Source organism: Cupressus sempervirens, chromosome 3 (assembly GCF_028749045.1).
Source record: "Cupressus sempervirens isolate cs-2001-9-10 chromosome 3, ASM2874904v1, whole genome shotgun sequence".
Taxonomy (NCBI): Eukaryota; Viridiplantae; Streptophyta; class Pinopsida; order Cupressales; family Cupressaceae; genus Cupressus; species Cupressus sempervirens.
In genome coordinates, this window is record NC_143120.1 from 434,190,134 (window position 1) to 434,213,108 (window position 22,975).

Below are 22,975 nucleotides of genomic sequence, written 5' to 3' on the forward strand. Positions count from 1 at the left end.
GAGTTTCCTCGTTGAGGGTGATTGAGAAGAAACCCAAAGAAACAAAATAGACACCATTTGAGTTATTTCCCCATATTACCTTGTGCTCTTTCTCATCAATTCTCCAAGAGTTCAGAGAATTCTGAATAAAATGAAGGCCTACATGGATATTTTTTATATTGACCCAATTTCCATTACCCCAACAATCAACAACCTTCTTCCCATAGGTTCTTTTGCATTGAATAATTATTCTCATATCCTCCATCTTTCTAGCAATCAAAATATTCATTAACTAGAAGTCTTCCCAACATCTAATTTTCCTTTCATTTCTTAGTTTCCATCCAACACCTCTAATAGAAATAGTCTTACAATCTTGAATAGAACTATAGATATAAGAATGACCATCAATGTTAGGAGAATTTAAGAAATCTTCCATCAAAGGGAAGGCAAAGAGATACTTCCCTTTAAGGATAAGGTTCCACTACTTCTCCTTAGAAAAGGTTCTCCATATCTATTTAGCAAGAAGGAATCTATTTAGACTTTTTATCAAGCTTAAGCTCATACCCCCTTCCTTTTAGGTTTGCAGATATTCTCCCAAGCAATAAGAGGCATCCTTTCTTGCTCTTCCACCCCCAACCAAATGAAATTATTCTAAGTTATTTCAATTTGGTCTACATAGTTACTAGGGATCTTTAAGAGACTAAGAGCATAAGTAGGAAGGTTCTAAAGACTACTCTTTAGAAGAGTTACCTTCCTAGCCTAACTGAGTAAATTTCCTTTCCAACCAGCAAGCTTATGGGAAAATTTATCCAACTGAATTTCCCAATAAGTATCCAAAGGCTTGGAAAAAAGAGGGAGGCCTAAATTGATACTTGGAAAGGGGTAGATTGAACAACCAAGGGTCCTAGATCTTTTGTCTATCCTTTCTTGAAGAGTATTTAGAAAGAATGAAGAGCTATTATTTCAATTGATGAATTGACTAGTAAATAAGGAGTATACATTAAGAACCATTTAAAAAAATTATGCCTCCTTAATAGAAGCCTTACCCATAATAATGGTGTCATCCACAAACTATTCATGGGTGTAGGTCTAGGGATTAGAAGATGGGTAAGAACATGTATAGCACCATCAAGCCCCAATTTTGTGAGAAGCCTTTCCAAACCATAAGCTAAAATAGAAAACAAAATCGGGCAGATAGGGTCACCCGTTCTAAGACCCTTGGTTATGTGGAAAATTTATTTGAAGCCCCATTAAGCAAAATAGCCATGTAAAGAATGGAGATAAGCTGGTGAATAAGTTGAGTGCTTCTTCCATCAAAACCAAAATCCTTGAGAAATTTAATGAGAAAATCCCAGTCAACCTTGCCATAAGCCATATACAAATTGAGATTCATAAGGAAACCCCATTTCTTAGAGTTTAGTAGAGAGTGGATGTTTTCATAGACAACCATTATAGAATCTAGAAAATTCTAACCAAGGAAAAATAAATTCTGTTGGATGGATATAATATCTAGGAGAATTTTTAGAATCCCAAAATAATAAGCACTTTAGAAATAATCTTATAAAAATAATGACATAGGTAATAGGTCTAAATCAATTTACTTTATTAGCATTGATACTCTTGAGGATTAGAAAAATGCATGCTAAGCTGATTTCTTTCAATAGTGTGTGGGTTTTAAAAAATTCCTTCATTGTGCATTAGAGATAGATTCACTCATAATATGCTACATCTTCTTGAAAAAAAACATTGGGAAATTATTTGGTCTTGGAGATTTATCTCCTTCAAAATCCATTACCACCTCCTCAATTTCTTTTGATGAGGGAGTAGCAGTCAAATCTTGATTACTAGCACTATGAATTTTATCCATTATGACAAGAGTGGTAAAATTTCTTTGCATCTCCAAAGATATTCGTTCTTCATCAGATATCCTACCTCAAGTTTTATTAAGGTGAGAAATGCAATTAAAATCCCTACACTTGAGACTTGTAGTGTGGAAATATTTAGTATTCCTATTTCCTTTCATGAACCAAATTAATCTAGATCTATGCCTCCAAAAAAATTCCTCCTTTTTCTATGATATCATGATATTTCACTAAGAGTTCATTTTCCTAATCAGAAAGTTGCTCAGAGAGAGGGTCATTATGTATGCTCTCTTGGTAGTCTTTGAGTTTCTTTTCAATTTATTTCTTAGTTTCAAAATACCACCAAAACAAAAATTTTGAGTTAGAGACAACCCCTTCTGAGTTAGATACGCCCCCAAATTTTTCTCCATCATTTAGAACTATATTAAATCTCCAAGAACCATCTAGTTTTCCTTCATGAAAGAAGATCATTGACACAAGAAGTCCTCCCAAAAATAATTTCTAGAAAATTTGTTATTAAGAGCATAAATATTCGATATCACCTATCAAAAGTTACCCAAATATTATGATACAAAAGGTTAATAACATTTCTTTTAGAGAATAAAGGCTTACATGAAATGATACTATTATTCTAAAAAATGAAATTTCTTCCTGAGGCACCATCAACATTGTTGTGAATCACCCCACCATTCTTGTACAATTGAATCTTTCAAACTCTCTCCTTTGACATTTTGGTTTCTCGCAAAACTACCATATCTAGTTTGTGATCTCTAACTATGTTCTAAAGGACATATTACTTGTGAGGGTTATTTGAACCCCTTATATTCTAGGACAAAATCTTTATTTCATTGGAGTGAATTCCTTGATGGTGGTTCTTTTCCCATCTTCTATGCTCTAGAGACTCTCCATTTCTCTAGCTTGCATTGTAGGTCTCCATCCAACTACATTTTTTGGTGATCCTACATCAGCTTTATAAGATCCCCAAGTAGAGTTTCCAAAAGAGGTTGCATGTTTGAGATCCTTGTCTACATTTTTTTATGCTTCTCTGACCCATAACCTCATGACTCTTCTGGTGTATTTTTTATTGAATCTTTCTTATTACTCAAAGACATAATATCTTTAGGGTAAGATGATTTAACCATTTCTACATCTTCAACATCAACCTAAAGGTCAATGTTCATTTTCCCTAGAATAGGGAATGACTAACCTTCATTAAATGATGGAACTTTTTTCATACTTTCATAAGATTTTTCAAATCTTGATGTAAGGGGAGAGAAAATAATCTCTCCCTCCTCTTGAAGCTCAACCTAGTCTTTCCCTACTTCCTTACTATTAGATGAAACCTTGTCCATCTCTAGGCACTGCTCTTTCTCCTCATTAAGATGGATTTAGGGGAGAGCATGTTGACCCAAGACCCCATTTAAAATCTCATTTTTATCTATTTCATTCTCTTTTGTTTGATTAACAACAAGCACATATTCCTCGTTATGCTCCTTTTCAGTATTATCCTGGTCATTTGGGGATGATACAACCTTTTCACATTCTTTCTTCCCTTCTTGATAGGAATTAACCTCTTGATCCTCATTGGAATTTCCTTACATTCCTTTGTTTCCCTCTCGTGGATCTTTTCTTTTCTATAATTTTTTAACTTCTAGGTTCTTGGATGCAGGAACCTTTTCAGCTTCTTTCTTGGGTTTCTTCGAGCATTTCTTTGCCTAGTTACCTGCCTTCTTGTAGATGAAATTGGAAATAGTGAGATCCTTATAGACCACTTCCTACTCCCATCAAGTAATCTTAGAGACCATCCAAATTTTCTCTCATAAGTTGGAGAATTGGTGGACATTGACACAAACCCTATAAAAAATAAGCCTAGATTTACATGTCGTGATAGGATCTATGGATAAAAATTCCCCAAATGAGAAATCCCATCCTTTAAGGAAATATTCATGCCAAAAATGAAAAAGTAGGCTAGGAAAAGAGAGCCAAAATGAAAAAAATATCATAAATATCTATATTGGGCTCCAATTTTTAAGGCTAACGAGTTTTCCCTTAACATCCAAGGGCCTCCACATAGAGAATACTCTAGAAATCTTCTTTGTTGGTGAATCTAAATTAGAGGAAGCCATGGGGAAGGGCCACAATTACTACTTGTCTTTTTACTTTCCATTTTCCTTTCACCATGGTGCTCACTACTTTAATATTTGGCCTTGACCCTAAAAACTTTCCAACTAGCATAAGCTCCATTGTAGAGATAGAGTGATCAACTAAATCATCTGTAATAGTGCTTTGGAACTCCCCCTTTTGAAAATCTACTTTGCAAGTTATGAGCAGAAAGGAGGACATAGCACTGGGTTTGACCCCAAAAAGAAAAGATTGTTTCTTAGATTCCTGACATGTCTCCTAAATAAGATTATTCTCTTGAGAATCACATGGAGGACCGTGTGATACATCCTTGGTACCCTCAATACCACTAGTGTCTTGAGCCCCATTTTCATCCTCATCTCCACCAAGCACTTCGTTTAATTTACCTTTCACAGTTCACAATCCAATGTTATGAAATCCAACCTTTTGTTGACCATCCACAATCCTCAGGGGGACCTATGAAATTGTAGAACCATTCCCTTGTCTATTGTCACACCATTTTTTGCTCGTCACTTGATTCAAATTCGCCATGTAGTTTTTAATATAATGATGATTAAATAAAAAGTAAAATTCATCCTCTTCTTAGTATAACTTAAAATTTAATAAAAATAGCACTTAAAAATATAAATAGTATAATACAAATATATATATATATATATATATATATATATAATGAAAAATCATTATAAACATTTGGAAAATAAAATTATAATTTAAATAAAATATGGTATTAAAGAAACAATTAAATGGAATGTCTTAACCTTGAGTTGCATTGTTGGAGCAAAATATTTTCTAGAATATAATAGAACTTGCTTGAGCCCAAAATCTTATGTTATATCTAGAAACTCTTGTTTCATAGACTCCCTTTTTCTAAACCCAATGGGAATCCTAATATTTTCTCCAGTTGTCATATCCTTGAATTGGTGCACCATATATTTTTTGAATGCTCCTTTGCTAAAGAAATTTGGAATTTATTGGGTATCACTTTGGAAGGTGATGCATATGTTCTACACACTATTTCTATATATTTAGAGGAAAACAATAAATCGGGATATTATTTTTTTTCTACTCTCTCTCATCTCATTGTCTGGCTTATTTGGAAACGTAGGAATGAGGATATATTTATAGGTAGAACTAGGATTCTTATTGAGTCTTTACAAAGACTCATTCACCATAATATCTTTGTGCAAGTTTCCATGTGATTTTATTGGCCATGGAGGACAAGCTTCTCAAAGTCTCAATGAATGAGCCTCCACTTTCAAGAAAGGAGTATCATATGTTTTTAGTCAAAGACAAGACCGATTTGGATTTTGACTATACCTTGAATAGGTTTATTGAACAAATCAAGAAAATTAAGAAAACTATTGATGTTACTTCAATATTGTTATATAAGCATTTCTCCATCCCCCATCAACTCTACCATAAGAGATTTGGATGTCCAGGCCATAAAACTAGACCATTCATGATGGGTTGAGACTCATATGAGTATTTGACCCCATGCCATGGGCTTCCTGGTTCAAGATGTCATAGTGCTTAGGGGATTTCCTTTTTTTCCTAATGATTTTCTATATTATGCATTTTTTGTCTGAGATGTAATTGTACATCAAAATCTATGATATGTATTATATCTTGGGATAGATGCAAGAGTAAAAGATGTGAGACCTTGTAACCAAATTGATGCTCAATATTTTCATTATAATTAATAAAAAAAAGTATTAGCAACAAAAATAAATTATATAAAGACTATTAAGACTTTTTTATATTAAAAATTAAAACAAATTCAATTTATTTAAATCACCCAAAAGTCCAACCTAATGTATTCATACTTGATAAACATATAATTTTTAATGTATTATCAAAACACAATATGTAAAAGAATTAAATTAAAGCATTCTAGAACTACCAACTTTAAGAAATAATGAACCCTTATGATAATCTTATTAAAATTTGCACCTTTCACTAATATATGTCACTTAGACAAAAATGACTTTAAAAAAGTGAAAAAACTTAAAATTTCTCATTGCTTAGTGAAGCAAATTAATATTATGAGAAACATGTTTCTTATGAAGAGGAACATAATTTTATTTTTATTTTTTTAACTTCCCTTATATATCATGTTTTAGTTTAGGATTTAGCCACTACCCATTGTACATCTCCTATAAAGAAATCATTTGACATTAAGATGCTAACAAAAAAATATAATATTATCTAATTCACAATATCTGATCAATTCACCAAATAAGGTATACCTGGTTATCAAGTCGATATTAACTGTTGTAATAATGTCTTAAAATAGAATAGGAGTATGGATACAATGAAGTCGACATTAACCTTTTTTCCTACACAAGGGTCCACTGCACACCAAGTCTCCGAACCCCTTGACACGCAACACAAGAAGAAAATATCACCAGCAACATAATTTACCGTCTCTGTGAACCCTTTGACACGCAACACGACGAAAATTTCAACCGCTATGTAATATTTTCGGGGCTTAAATACTGTTAGGGAAACATAAGATATACTAATCGGCCTCTTCCCATTCCGGTGAATGTCCATCCTGGAAACTCTCTTTGAAAAATCCTAATGGTGGAGGGGCTTCATCGATGGGAAATATATGCTTATGCTTGCGTTTTGCAGTTGCCCTGCTTATTCAGCTCAAGAGTACTAGTGGTGCGGGAGATACTATTTCGTTGGGTGCCTCTCTCACTGGAAACCAGACAATTATTTCAAAGAATGGTACATTTGAATTGGGATTCTTCAGCCCCAATGGAAGCAACTGGTATATTGGCATCTGGTACGCCCAAATTCCAGAGAAGACTTATGTTTGGGTGGCCAACAGGGAGAGACCTGCCAGGAAACAGCCAGGAGTTTTGAAGCTGTCAAAAGATGGCAGATTGGTACTGTTCGATGCACAAGGTGGCACATCTATTTGGTCAGTCAACGCAACAAACAAGGCATCCCGGGCTGTGTTGTTGGATTCTGGTAATTTCCTACTGCTGACGGGTGCAGGCAATGAATTTAATATTGTTTGGCAGAGTTTCGACAATCCTGCAGATACCATGTTGCCCGGGATGAGGTTCGGTGGACATCAAAAGATAGTCTCATGGAAGAGCTCAACGGATCCTGCTCCCGGACATTTTTCCCTAGAGAGGGATCCGTCAGGGGCCAAACAATTTGTGCTCAGGTGGAACAATTCTGAACAGTATTGGACGAGCGGAATTTGGGACGGGACAATTTTCAGCGGAATTCCAGAAACTGCAGACAAGCGTATGGTCAATATCAGCGTTGAAAGCGACGGCTCTACTTTGTATTTCACTTACATGTTGGTTCCTAATTTCAAAGTCCTGGCACGTTTCGTCCTGACCAAGTTTGGACAAGGGCGAGAGTATTTATTCGTAAGGGACGGTTGGAGCATGATCTGGTCTGTCCCCGGAGATGGATGCGACGTTTATGGTGCCTGCGGTGCCTACTCAACCTGCGACTCCAGAAATCTCCAGTCCTGCAGCTGCGCGGAAGGCTTCAAACCCACAGACAACCACGCCTGGGTTTCGCAAGATTGGGCGTCCAGTGGGTGTGTTCGGAAGAGCCCGTTAAACTGCAGCAGTGACCGATTCATCCATCTTGGCGTAACATTGCCCGATGATCACGCTTTCTCATACCCTGCAATATCAACAAAGAAAGATTGCGAGAAAGCTTGCCTCCGCAACTGCTCGTGCACCGCGTTTTCTTTCAATCCCCCTTCGTGGCCCTGCACAATCTGGTCCGGAGATTTGCTAAGCATGCGCAACTCTACTCCATCAAATAGTAATTCGAATGTCTTCGTTCGGGTAGGTGCCTTTCCACTTCCAAAGAAACGCAAGACCAGAAGTCTTGTGGGCCCAGTGCTTGGGATCGTCGGTGCACTCACCGTTGTCATAGGTATATCTTCAAGTTTCATTTACCGGAGGCACCAGCTACAGTCAATGGACAGGCGTGCAGATTCCTCGGACCCTTTTCTGAGAATGTTTGCTTACAGGGAGTTGAAAACTGTAACAAGGAATTTCAGGTCTGAGTTGGGGAGTGGAGGATTTGGGTCAGTGTTCAAAGGATCTCTACCAGACGGTACAGTCGTGGCCGTTAAAAAAATGAAGGATTCAAGACAACATGAGAAGCAATTCCGAGCAGAAATTAGTTCTCTTGGAAACATTCAACATGTTAATTTGGTCAGGCTGCGAGGGTTTTGTGCACAAGGATCGAAAAGGTTGCTGATTTATGATTACATGCCCAACGGCTCGCTCAATTCTTTCTTGTTCACCGGTAAATTAAAAAATAAACGAGAAATACTCAAATGGAAAACCCGATTTCAGATCGCACTAGGCACTGCAAGAGGGTTACTTTACCTCCACGAGGAATGCAGAGATTGCATCATTCACTGTGATGTGAAACCGGAAAATGTACTGTTGGATGGTGATATGTCACCAAAATTGGCTGACTTTGGGTTGGCGAAGCTGATGGGTAGAGATCTGAGCCGCGTGCTGACGACTACAAGGGGAACGAGAGGATACCTTGCTCCAGAGTGGATCTCCGGTCTTCCCATCACTTCAAAGGTTGACGTCTACAGTTTCGGTATGACTCTTTTGGAAATCATATCTGGGCGACGAAATCTAGACTTCAATGTAGAAGATTCAAGTAAGTTTTACTTTCCGCCATGGGCTAGAACTCAAATTTACCAAGGGAACCTGACTAATATTGTGGAGGAGAGTGTTGCGGAAGAGGCAAACATGGAAGAAGTAAGAAGAGCATGCGTTGTAGCATTGCTATGTATTCAGGAGGACGAGGAAGCGAGGCCAAGCATGAGGCAAGTGGTGCAGATGTTGGAAGGACAGATGGAACCTCAAACTCCACGAATTCCAAGCTCTGAGCTTAGGCCAGCACAGCATAGTGACACAACCAGCTATAGCAATGACAATCTCACTGCTTAGAATAATGTAGCTCTATATCTTGTATATCCATTTCAATGAATTAATGTAATGCTCTAGTATCGTTCCAATCTACATAAAGTTTTCAAGCTTTGATGACAATTTTTAATTTTCAAATTTTCAAATTTTAGTATAAGAACTATTTTATGATTACATTATAATTGATATTTGATATATATATATATATATATATATATATATATGAATAAATATATATATATTATTGTATCTATCTAAAAATATTACATCTAACATTTTTTATATTTTATAATTTATTCTTATTGAAGACTTTTTCTTTACTTAAACTTCATTTTGATTGGGAACTCGTTATTTAATTATACCATCAGGCTCTTGGATAGATCATAATTAAGTAGCTTCTATAATTTATACGTATTTTCTTGTATATTTTTATTTGCATTTTATGTTTCAAATGCCATTATGAATCCCTTGTTTTGAATAAAACTCTATATAATTATACAATGAAAATAATATATATAAGAAAATAAAAAAATACACACTAGTACAATAAATATTCAATATGTGAGACTGTGTGTAGTAAATCTATTTAGTTTTATGATACATTTGAGATTGAGTAATAATATTGAGATAATGTTAAGCATCTTAGTGCTTTAGTGACCTTGAAGGAGGAAAAAGAGATGTTACATGTCATTATTGTATCAAAAGTGTACATAATGAACTAAAAAGAAAAATGAACAAAGTGATTGACCATAGGAAGGATGATGAGAGATTTTAAATCCTATATAGATTTTCTAAGAGGAGTTAGAACATGAAATGAGAAAAACAAAAAGAAGAGAGGCTATGTTTTGATTAACACTAAAGATTTAAAGTTATTTATTATATTTCCACAATAAATAAATAAAAAATTTAATATCTAATACAGTAGATAAGTAGTAGTTAATATTTAATTAGAATTAAAGTTAGGGTTATAACAATCAATCAATTTTCCCTTTTCTTGTAAAGCTTAGATGTAAAATCTAAATAGATATAGTTTTTCTAATATCTTTCTAAATCAATATATACTCTAATTTCTATATTTTTTCTACACACATTTAAAAATAAATTTTAATATCCAATATATTAGAAAAGTAATAATTCATATTTAATTAGAATTAGAGTTAGGGTTATAATAATATATTTAATAGATAAATAAAGAATTTCTATATTTTTTCTACACACACATATATAAACATTTCTATAATCTATAATTTTGTATGTGTATACTAAACAAATCTTTAAATTAAGTTCTTCTAGATAATTACTTCGTATATCTTCATGTAATTAATTTTACTATTGACACATAAATTTATAATAATCAATTATTAAAATTTTAATAGTAAATTATTACTTCAAAATAAAATTAAACATTCAACTAAGTTATTCTCACTATTATTTAAATAAATTATATAATGAACTCTTATCAATTGTTTTAAAAAATTAAAATAATAATGAATGCAAAATTTGAGCACAAGCATAAAGGCATGAATTGGTTTTACATCAACATTGAATTATATGCCAGTGATGAGATGGGAAAAACCAGCAACTATTAAATCAGCTATAAAGAGTCTCTCGATATGAGTCCAAAATGAGGTGGAAATGAAAATGGGGAGCCCATATCCTATGGTGGTCTATCAAATGATGGTTGTACATTAAATGTGCAAGAGAAAAGTAGCTAGAAAATCTAACGGCCAGCCAACCTTCAATGGCCTTTCATCCTTGATCTGCAATGTTAGGAACAATAGATCTGTAAAATTAGCCCATCCATCTTATATAGGAATTGCCTTCATAATAATGGATTACCCCATCACTCTCACATCTTTTGCTGGACAAGGGAGCAAACAAGATTAAGGTGAGTAGGATTACTGCAATACAAGGGAAGAGTATTTACATGCCTAGCTAATATCAAAGCTTCTAATGCAAGATATTTGAGAGTGAATCGGGGCAGTGACGTATTTTCCCTTGTTGGTGATTAACTCAAACTAACGGCTCATACTCCTCTAAATCTTAATTTCTAGTTTGGATGGTGAAATTGGACTATTTCCATGCTGCATTACATTAGTTGGAGATAAAACTTACACGTGTCAGTTATTGCTAGGTATTTGACCGTGATCTATTCTATGGGGTGATTGGTTTTGCATAAATGCTCAGATTTTGTAATTGATACATAATGAATGAATAATAGAATTTCATAATTAACCAGCTCTTTTTTTCTTCTATTTCTGTATAAAAAAATTATTTTATCTTTTAGCAAGATCATTCTTTAAATTTAAGATTTAGCATGAGTAGAAAATTCTACATGGTATCAGAGCATAGGGAGCTGGAAGAAGTATTATTTTTGTTGCAGGTATTGCAAATTAGAGCTTGGTTAGAATGAAAAATTTTCATTACATTGGGGGTTGTTAATGTGTTTCTATTTGTAAACATGAACTGAGAAAAAGTTCCATTTTGGGGGAGATCAATGATGTCTAGTATGTATTTTCATCCATCTGTTGTCAAGCTAACCTCAAAAAATTATCTGTCTTGGAAAAAAGAGATAAAGGATCATTGCATTGAGATGGATTTAATGCCCTATCTCCTTGGACACATTTTTGAGCCAAGCAAGTATGAACAAAAAATTGCATGCTTTAATAGTAATGATATTGTCTATGGACTAATATGTCTTACTATTTCTGAGGATATTTTATATCATATATAGCACATAGAGTGCCCTTACATTGCTTGGACCATCACCCAATAGTTGTATGGAGACATTGATTCTTCATCTAAAAGTGATGATTCCTTGGATAACTAGACTTCTATGGGTGATAATACGATTTCAGTTGCCTGATCTTGTGTGAACACATCCTTTGTGGATGATCAGTTTATTGATGACCTTGATGCCTCTGTTGTTTCCTTCAGGATTAGTGTTGCTTCATCGAAAGCTTCCAATGTTTCTTTGTGATAGGATCATTTGTGTCTTCCAGATCTAGTTCATTGGGATTGATTTCTACCAAACATATTATTGTTGCTTGTAGAATCCCTCATTTTGGATCTAGATGATAGCATTGATTTTTTTCATCTTCTATTTGGTGAAGGTGACTCTTCTTTTGCTGTTGTGAGGGAGCCACCTAGCCCTCTTCTTCCTTCTCTAAATAGTCATTCTTCACAAATTGGTACAAGTTTGGATACATTTGCACAACATCCTAAGGAGATCTATTTTCCTTTTGAGGTAAAAATTGTGTCTTTTGATTATGTTCTAAAATAATTTCTAAAAGATTATAGTCATTTCAAGATCTATATAGAGACCACGGAGTAGTTGTCAGAGGCATCATACATCTTGAGATTTCTTCCTACATATTCCTTTCAGGATTGGGGAAACTTCATTCATACATCTTCAGTTATGTTTCTTCCTAAAGGGACAAATGTTGTTCGAAGATCATGGATCACCTTCTATACAAGTGTCGAGCATCTACCATTCACTAAACACCATGGAGGCATCTATCTTCTCTTCCATTTCACTTTCTTAGAGATTTTCTTGGGTTCAAAGAAATTGTAGTATGGTAGTTTTATTGCTTTATTAGCATCTATTTTGAGGGGGGATTTTATTCCTACTAGGTTTTCCCTCTTTCCTCTTCTTATATTTTTCTTTTCTCTTTAGTTAGAATTAAGGGGGGATGTTGGTGATTAATTCAAACTAACAACTCATTACTGTTGGCGATTCATTCAAACTAATAGCTCATACTCCTCTAAATCTTAACTTCTAGTTTACTTCTAGTTTGGATGGTAAAATTGGACTATTTCTATGCTACATTATGTTAGTTGGAGATAAAACTTACATGTGTTAGTTATTGCTGGGTATTTGACCATGATTTCCTATTCTATGGGGTGATTGGTTTTGCATAAATGCTCACATTTTGTAATTGATACACAATGAATGAATAAATAATTTCATTATTAACCAGCTCTATTTTTCTTCTATTTCTATAATTTTCAGCTTTTATCTTTTAGCAAGGTTGTTCTTTAGATTTCAGATTTAGCATGAGTAGAAAATTCTACATGGTATCAGAGCATAGGGACCTGGAAGAAGAAGTATTAATTTTGTTGCAGGTATTGCAAATTAGAGCTTGGTTAGAATGAAAAAATTTCATCACATTGGGGATTTTTAATGTGTTTTTATTTGTAATCATGAACTGAGAAAAAGTTCCATTTTGGGGGAGATCAATGATATCTAGTATGTATTTTCATCCATCTTTTGTCAAGCTAACCTTAGAAAATTGTTTGTCTTGGAAAAAAGGGATAAAGGATCATTGCATTGAGATGGATCTAATGCCCTATCTCCTTGGACACATTTATGAGCCAAGTGAGTATGAATGGAAAATTGCATGGTTTAATAGTATTGATATTTTCTATGGACTAATATGTCTTACTATTTCTGAGGATATTTTATATCATATAGAGCACATATAGTGCCCTTTCATTACTTGGACCATCATCTGATAGTTGTATGGAGACATTCATTCTTCATCTAAAAGTGATGATCCCTTGGATAACCAAACTTCTATGGGTGATACTAAGATTTTGGTTGCCTCATCTTGTGTGAACACATCCTTTGTGGATGATCAGTTTACTGACGACCTTGATGCCTCTGTTATTTCTTTAGAGATTAGAGTTGCTTCACCGAAAGCTTCTAATGTTTCTTTACAACAAGATCATTTGTGTCTTTCGGATCTAGTTCATTGGGATAGATTTCTACCAAACATATCATTTTTGTATGTAGAATCCCTCATTTTGGATCTAGATGATAGCATTGATTTTATTCATCTCCTATTGGACAAAGGTGACTCTTCTTTAGTTGTTGCGAGGGAGCCACCTAGCCCTCTTCTTCCTTCTCTACATAGTCATTCTTCATAGATTTGTACAAGTTTGGATACATTTGCACAACATTCTGAGTAGATATATTTCCCTTTTGAGGTGATAATTGTATCTTTTGATTATGTTCTACAATAGTTTCTAAAAGATTATAGCCATTTCAAGATTTATACATAGACCATGGAGCATTTGTCAGAGGCATCATACATCTTGAGATTTCTTCCTACATATTCCTTTTAGGATTGGGGAGACTTCATTCATACATCTTCAGTTATGTTTCTTCCTAAAGGGAAAAATATTGTTCGAAGATCATGGACCACCTTCTGCACAAGTGTCGAGCATCTACCATTCACTACACACCATGGAGGCATCTATCTTCTCTTCCATTTCACTTTCTTGGAGATCTTCTTGGGGTCAATGAAAAATGTAGTATGTTTATTTTGTTGCTTTATTAGCATCTATTTTGAGGGGGGATTTTGTTCCTATTGGGTTTTCCCTCTTTCCTCTTCTTAGATTTTTCTTTTCTCCTTAGTTAGAATTAAGGGGGGGTGTGGGTGATTAATTCAAACTAACAACTCATTACTGTTGGTGATTAATTCAAACTAACAACTCATACTCCTCTAAATATTAACTTCTAGTTTACTTCTAGCTTGGATGGAGAAATTTGACTATTTCCATGCTGCATTATGTTAGCTGGAGATAAAACTTACATGTGTCCATTGTTATTGGGTATTTGACTATGATTTCCTATTCTATGGGGTCATTGGTTTTGCATAAATGCTCAAATTTTTTAATTGATACATAATGAATGAATAATAGAATTTCATTATTAACCATCTCTATTTTTCTTCTATTTCTGTAATTTTTTGCTTTTATCTTTCAGCAAGATCGTTCTTTAGATTTTAGATGTAGCATGAGTAGAAAATTCTACATCCCTGATATAACATGGATGGATGAGAATGGAGAAGAGATCTATTGTGAACGTTTGTCTTATTAAGAAAATTCTCTATAGAGAATAGATTAGAGTCCTACTAACTCACATTAGTATTCCATAGCTGGGTGAAGGTGCAAACAATTCAATTTCAATGAAAGAATAGAATGATTTGTTTCTTTCTCAAGTCTAGGCATGAGAGGTTGACAAAATTGTTTGTGCAGGATAAATCAACACTTTGAATGGAGTTTTTCACACAAGATGACACAATTGTCTATGCACGCATCATATTGATTACAAATAAAGTAACATAGATTTTTTAATTTCAAAATTTTTAATGATTTAAAATCATCACTTGTACATGTCTAAGGGGTGTGTTGATAGGTGTTTGATTAAAGTTGAGTGCCTTTTATAATCTACAATATCAATTTTAGTTTTGGGGTTGATATATTATGCAATATGGACTACCTTGTACAACTTTCAAGAGGCATCTAATTGTGCACTACAAATCATACGTACATATCCTACCACTAGTGGCTTGTGACATTTCCAAGAGTCTGTGTTCACCACTAGACCAACTTAGTTGTACATAATAAAAATAGATTTGAAAACATAATTGCAACTTTACATAACAAGAATACATGTACAAGCATATCTAAAAATATATATCATTGTAGAAGGCACTTGTTTTATATAAATAAATGATACAAAGTTACAATAGCATTCTTTTGTGAATTTTGCCAATCTAGCTAAGAAAGTGCAACATTCGAATGTATAGGAAGAAAAAAAAATAGTATTTGTAATTGTGTATTTAATTGAACATCTAACACCATAGATTCCAAGCTCTGAACTTAGGCCAGCACACCAAAGTGACACAACTAGTTATAGCAATTATAATCATACTACTTAGAATAATGTAGTTCTATATGTTGTATATCCATTTCAATGAATTAATGTATTGCTCTAGTATCGTTCAAATCTACATAAAGTTTTCAAGTTTTGATGACAATTTTTAAGTGTCTAATTTTCAAATTTTAGTATAAGAACTATTTTATGATTACATTATAATTGATATTTTTATAAACAAATGATTATATATATATATATATATATATATATATATATATATATATATATATATATATATATATATATATATGTATGTATGTATCTATCTAAAATTATTACATCTGGTATTTTTAATATTTAATAATTTTATTCTCATTGACAAATTTTTCTTTACTTAAACTCTATTTTGATTGGGAACTGATTGTTTAATTATACCATTAGGCTCTTGGATAGATCATAATTAAGTAGCTTCTACAATTTATACATATTTGGTTCTATATTTTTATTTGCATTTTATGTTTCAAATGTCGTTGTGAATCCCTTGCTTTAAATAAAACTCTATATAATTATACAAAGGAAAAAATATAATAAAAATTTAAAATATACACTAGTACGATAAATACTCAATATGTTAGATTGTGTGTAGTAAATCTATTCAATTTTGCAAAACATTTGAGATTGAGTAATAATATTGAGATAATGTTTAGCATCTTAATGCTTTAGTGACCTTGAAGGAGGAAAAAGAGATGTTATATGTTATTACTATATGAAAAGTGTACATAATGAACTATAAAGAAAAATGAATGAAGTGATTAACCATAATAAGGATGACGAGAAATATTTCAAACCCTTTATAGATTTTCTAAGAGGAATAAGAAAATCAATGAGAAAAAGAAAAAGAATAGAGGCTATCTTTTGATTAACACAAAGCTTCCTTCCAACAATCATTCAAGATTTAAATCAATATTGAAAGTCTATTAGGACCCTCATCAAAATACTTGGTTGCTACTATGGTGATATTTTTTGTCCTCTCATTTTTATTTTTATTTTTGTACTTTTTCTCTACTATTATTACTATTATTTCTTTGGTTTTTCTCACACCTTGTGAGAGCCCTTCTTTTCCACCCTTTCCTTGCTTTATAAGGGTTAAGACTTACTCTCAAATTACCTGATACAAATACTAATAAAATGGATTCTACCATATACTTAATCTATCTACATAAAAGATTAATTATTTAAAATACCTAAATTTTTAATAGTTATACAGAGTCGTCTCTTAGATTTCTTTAGGACAAGTTTAGTGTAAAAGGGATTACATAAATATAATTGGTCATTTCCACTCTCATTTTATGTCACTTTGCATAAGGTTAAATGTATAGTCTTAGGATATGATTCTCTTTGATTTTAGCACATTTAATGAATCTAGAATCCATTTATCACTAGAACAAACTACTTCTTTTTTGTTTAAATTAGACTTGATTCTTACTCTAGAACATCCCATAGCCAACTCCAAATTACATGGGTGACCTTAACTTGGTTTAAGATAGTAGAATTGGGCCTTAACACTATCTTCAAGTTCCTTTGTTGTTGACATAGTGTGATGAATTAAGACCATTATAACCCATCAACGTGGATTATAGAAAACCTCATAACTTAAACTTTTTTTTACAAACCATCAATATGCATTCTAGAAAATTACATATATATATATTCACAAGAACTTTTATAGAACTTTGTATTTTCCTCTAGTTCATTTCAGTTATCAAGAAACCATAATCAAATCCATATAATTTTTTTAATTAAATGAAATTTTTATCTTTTAATAACTTATATATGAAAAGCTTAATATAATTAATGGGGGTTTTAATTAGGTGAAGTTGAATAGTTTTGTAATGATTCAACTTGAGATGAAGTCTTATTCAATGTAGGGTTATAATGCTATAGGGGATGATATTGGGATTGTGTTGATAAATTTGGAATAATGTTTTGTTATGTAGAAGTCCATCAGATTCATAGGTTAATATTTCCCCACTTTGTTTGGTGTAATTTACCTCCAAATTTAAAATGGGGGTTTTGGGGCAACACCCCCAAGATGGGATTAGGTGGAAGCGACCCTTGCGGGCTAATGGGGCAAGAAAATTTGTTATTTTAAAATGAGTTTGTTCTTATTTTTGTATTGAATGACTTATTCTAACCATAATTTTGTAGCAAAAAAACATCTTGTATAAAATGGTTCCATGTTAGGGATTTCATAATGTATGATGCGATTGTAGCTTCTTGTTGTAGTATTGAGTTGTAAGGGATTACAAATTATAATCAGCTTGTAATCATTGGATAATAAAAATATTGGACTTGTCATTTTGTGGACCTAGTCTAGGGATGGGGTGAACTACATTGGATCTTTGTGTGTTGTGTTCTCTTCTATGCGACTGATTATGTTCTGGTATTGGTTATATTTGCATGTAATTGTTATTTCTACCTCGTTAATCCCAACATAATGGATTTCCACTCAAGCTTTGCATCTTATTGAAATAAAATAAACATTTAACTCATTTTTCATACTAGATAGCTTTATTAATCTAGTGTATATAAAAACCATGCATAAATTAAATAAAAATATATTATTATTTAAGAAAACTCACTAGATCTAGATCTAGAATAATTTTCTTACACATGGACCTATTATATTTCAATTAATGTTGTACAATATTGGGTGAAAAAAAATTGGATATAAAAATACCCAAAAGAATTCTAGCAATAAAATACAAATAGATCTCGAATCTCAATGTCAAAGGTAATCAACTTTTTCTATATTTAGTTCATACCTATTTTTCTTGTTCTAATACACTAATACTTCTCATTATACCTATGTTTGGAAGAGGGCAGTAGTTTGTGCTAAGATATTCATGCAGCATGTAGGGTTCTTATATTGCATTCACAAATCTTTTATACTACTATTAAGAGGAAGACTTCCCAACCATAGATAATCAAAAAAAAGTATTGTAAGGATAAATATTTGGTGCTTTCATTTCATAGATCCCATTAGACTATGAGTCCATAAATGAATATACTTTCTAAGCCTTGCATCCAAAGAGAAATATTACCTCAAATTTAGCAAATTACATTCTTGACACTTATGGATATGGAAGCATACAACAAAAAAACATATTGGAATAATATATCTAGAGATAATAAAGTCTTAAATTTAGAAGTAGGCTATTTTTTTCTATTCAATATCATTAACTGACATTGCATCATCTATTTGGATAAATCAAAAGAGGAAGCAAGAAACTAGCCCAACCTACAATATATACCAACTCTTTGTATTTTGGTGCTTAGATTTCCTAGTTAGGACATTGTTATACCAAAGTGATCAAATCACTAGAGATCATGAGCCAAGCTACCTCTCCTATCAATATCACTGCTTCAGACTCTATCAAAAGCCTACTTGACTCTGTTGTCTAACATCCTTAGAAAATGCCCTAACATATCTCCAACTCTTCCAGATATATTCAAACACATTGGATCCCCTAAGAATGACATTGTGATTTACGGTTAGGAGGTCCAAAATATTAAAATTAGACCAAAAATTGTTCCCATTGAGATGTACTTTAGCAAGGTTATCCCTAGTTAATACCTTTTAGGGTTCATCATGACTGATATCCTTAGAAATCTATTTTATAGAAAGAGAAATATTTTGAGTTTTAAGGTCCTTCAATCCAAAATCACCAAGTTCCTTGCTCTTAGTACATGACTCGAAGCATACATTATGAGTTTTCCTAAGCACTTTTTTATTAGACTATAAAAAGTCCCTAATTATTTTTTGAAGGAAGACAAACTAATTTTGGTTGAAAACCCAAGTTGAAGAGTTGTATATTGAATAAGAAGAAATAATTTTCTAACAAATTTGTACCCTGCATGTCATGGATATGTATGAATTATTCAACTTTCTCAGTGTTTGGAATGTTTCTCTTTAATCAATGCCCAAATATCTCCAATATCAAGGATAGTAACAAATGGAATACCAAGGTACCTACCAGCGTTATTAGGTCCACCCTAGCTAATACAAGATATACCACACCAATCAAGTGGATCTTCACTCCATCCTATAGGGATAGATTTGGACAAATAAATCTTTCTACCTAATAAATTATAGGGTAGATCTAATTTATTCATTAGGTGAACCGTGTTTTATCCCTTTAATTCAAATATAATGGAAATATTGTCCTAAAATTGAATATTGAACATTTTTTTGCCTTATTTTGAAAAATTGTATCATGGGCTATAGGATACATAGTTTCATCTCTTCAAATATAGTGGAATGGATCAATGGTAGTAACAAAGAGATAAGGGGCAAGCCAAAAACCTTTCCTTATGGACCTTGTAAGCTCAAACATTTCAAATTTTATTTGAATTAATTCTTCTACACATACTAAGACAAAGAACTAACTATTTGTTGATGATTCTGTATTTATGCATTAAGTTTTCTTAACTAAAGTTTGATTTAGTTAGATCTACATGGACTACAAATCTATCCAAAAAATTTATTTGATAAAGAAAATTCTGGATACCTAATGTGAGAGAATAATTTCTAATTTAATATACCTTGTGCATTAAATTCTTCTCTATTCACGATTCAACATTGTATAATGCTAACTACTCAAGGAAAATAAATTAATTTTTCTTAACAAATTTATCCAACAAATGAATTTCTACATAATCTCTAATATTACTTTAGGCAAAAAAAAAAAGTTCCCAAGTTTCTTTAAATACAGGGGATTTCTCACCATTCTTTTGTAAGAGTAAGAAATTGTGCCTATTTCATAAAAAATGCGTTGAAGTGGGGAAACAAATCCTAGAGATAACTTAGTGATTGAAAACACAACAATGACAAATCTCATAATTTAAGATAGCATTTTTTCTAAAATTTCACAAATGAATTTTTTTATTTATTTTACATATTGTCTTACAAACCCTAGATTGTAAAGGGTAGATGCTCATATATATTTTAATTTCAAATGTAGACAATTGTGATGGTAGATAGCATCACACCTATTTTCCTGGTACCAAAAGAAACCCCAATTTACATCTCCCAAAAAGAATCCACAAAAATAAAAATAAAATTAAAAAACCAACTGAAATCTAAAGAATAGTAAAATAAAATGGAAGAATTGAAATAATACAAACAAGATCATACCAAGAAAAGTCAATTACAAAAACTCAAATAGTTGAGCAGTCCACCAACAATTACAAAGTACCCATGAGAAAAACATGCATTTAGCATTTTATACCTCCATGTGCAATCTCATTTTCCTTTGAATTTTTCATCTTTCTATTCTCTGTTACCCCTTTCTCCCTTGCTACTTTTTATTTTTTCCCCCTTTTTAAAGTCATCTATTATCTTATCCTTCCCTTCTTCTTTCTTCTCCTCCTCTTCTTTCATATTCTTCCCCCTTTTTTCAATAATGAAAAAGGGTAAATTAGGTCTTACAACCTATTGAACACATATTTATATAGAGTTTAATCATTGTCAAGTTGCTCTTTCCCAAGCTCTTTTAACTTGATTAGGGCCAATATCTCACTTTGAAGATTGGCCACAAACTCCTCAATTCCATCAAGTGTGCTAACCTTAGGATGTTTGATCGACTTCTTTGCTTCTTTCTAATGCTCTTGAATAATGTCCATGAGTGGTGGTAGGAAATATTGTAGTTCTAAGATCTTGAGAACTTATTTATCTTGTATAATTTGTATCTAGTTAACCATGACAATGGCTTGATGGATGTATATACTGTTGAGTTTTTCTTTGTAGTGGTAGGTATATAAATTTGGTATTTTAGTTGTATTTTCCAATTCCAGTTGGAGTTCTAGTGTCTTCTATTTTTGAGGTAAAAGGTCATCCCCATTTGGCTTCCATAGTTTATTGGGATCCTAACAACTCCTCACCCTATATGCTTGCTCTCAATTTGAGATTGTGTAATATTAGGTGCTATCATTATTAATCCAATGTCATCTTGCATAAGTGAATCCTAATTGTCCCTCTATTTATAATTGTTCTATCATTTAAATATTTCAGTTCTTGGGTATGTATGAGGTAGAATAATGAATTTAGGTAATTTGAAGGTAACTATGAGGTAATAGAAGAGTCAATTCCATATGCATATGTTGGGAGTGACCACATGAAATATTGTCATATGATGACAAATATTGAAGCAGTTAATAATAATATCACGTGGTCACCATTGTACTAATGTCATAATCCATCATTCTCATTTCACAAGTGAAGGCCATTTAAGATTTGTACAGTGATCATATCAAGACAACACAAGGAAACTAGTCAAAGGAGTGATATAGTAAGTTTAAGACTTTAAACCACTACATCTAAACTGTATATGGTCTATAAGCTGGTATACAATTCGTATGAGTAGGACTGACCATATAAGTAGAACATTACAAAAAAACATTTATATTGTAGTTCTATTTTCTAGAAAACTATAATGTGGATGTTACCCATACTATGCAAGTGGATGTTATTAGAGGGGTAAAAGTACAAAGCTATGTCACCCTTTTGTAATGGAAAAGGCTAACACAAGTATAAATATTCACCTTCAATGATATAAAACTACTATTATTAATTAGAATTTGAAAATGAAGTAAACTAGAGAAATGTGTATAATTTGATCAAGTTTAGGATTATAATTTTTAACAATTATTTGGAATAAGAAATTATATATTTTCATTAATTTTATAGATAATATTTTTAGTTGCTGAAAAATGCTAAAAATTAGGGGTCTAGTTCCCACCACAAAACTATATGGAAACAAACTTATTTCCCTCTGATCTCATACTATGTTATAGATAAAATATATATCTAGAACATTCAAAAATAAAATTTGGCTTTAGACCTATATTTTCACTTTTATAATGATTCAAATCTCAACTCACCTAAAATCAATAGATTTCATCTCCCACCAATTTTTTTCAAACAAATATATTCTAACTAGAACAAAAATGATAATTTCTAGAAGAGGACTCTCTCCTCTAGAACATCATATAATTTTTAATTTTTTAACATAATTTAATATTATTTTCCTTCTCAAAATTGATATCTTTTCGAGTGTTAAAATATGTGTTTGTACAATTTTTTAATTACAATATACTATATCTAATTAAAACACTATAAAATCTATATGAGAATATTCTTGACCTTGATCTCTATAAAATGGTGTTTATAAGTTATTAAAAAAATATTTCATAAAAAATAGTAAGAGTTATTAAAACATCAAATTTCTAAATAATTGTATTTCCTTAGTAATTGGATACAAACCAGTATAAAACATGCATTCGATAGACATTTCCAACTGAAAAAGTGTGAGACAATATATAACTTA

The 22,975-nt window shown here is 32.3% G+C and overlaps 1 pseudogene across 1 annotated transcript; it reads left to right on the forward strand.

Moving 5' to 3' along the window:
• Nucleotides 1–6,499: 6,499 nt before the first annotated feature.
• Nucleotides 6,500–9,022, forward strand: LOC149566895 (G-type lectin S-receptor-like serine/threonine-protein kinase At2g19130 pseudogene; annotated as a pseudogene). The gene has a single exon (XR_016362311.1). The product of XR_016362311.1 is annotated as a G-type lectin S-receptor-like serine/threonine-protein kinase At2g19130 pseudogene (transcript).
• The last annotated feature ends 13,953 nt before the right edge of the window (nt 9,023–22,975 follow it).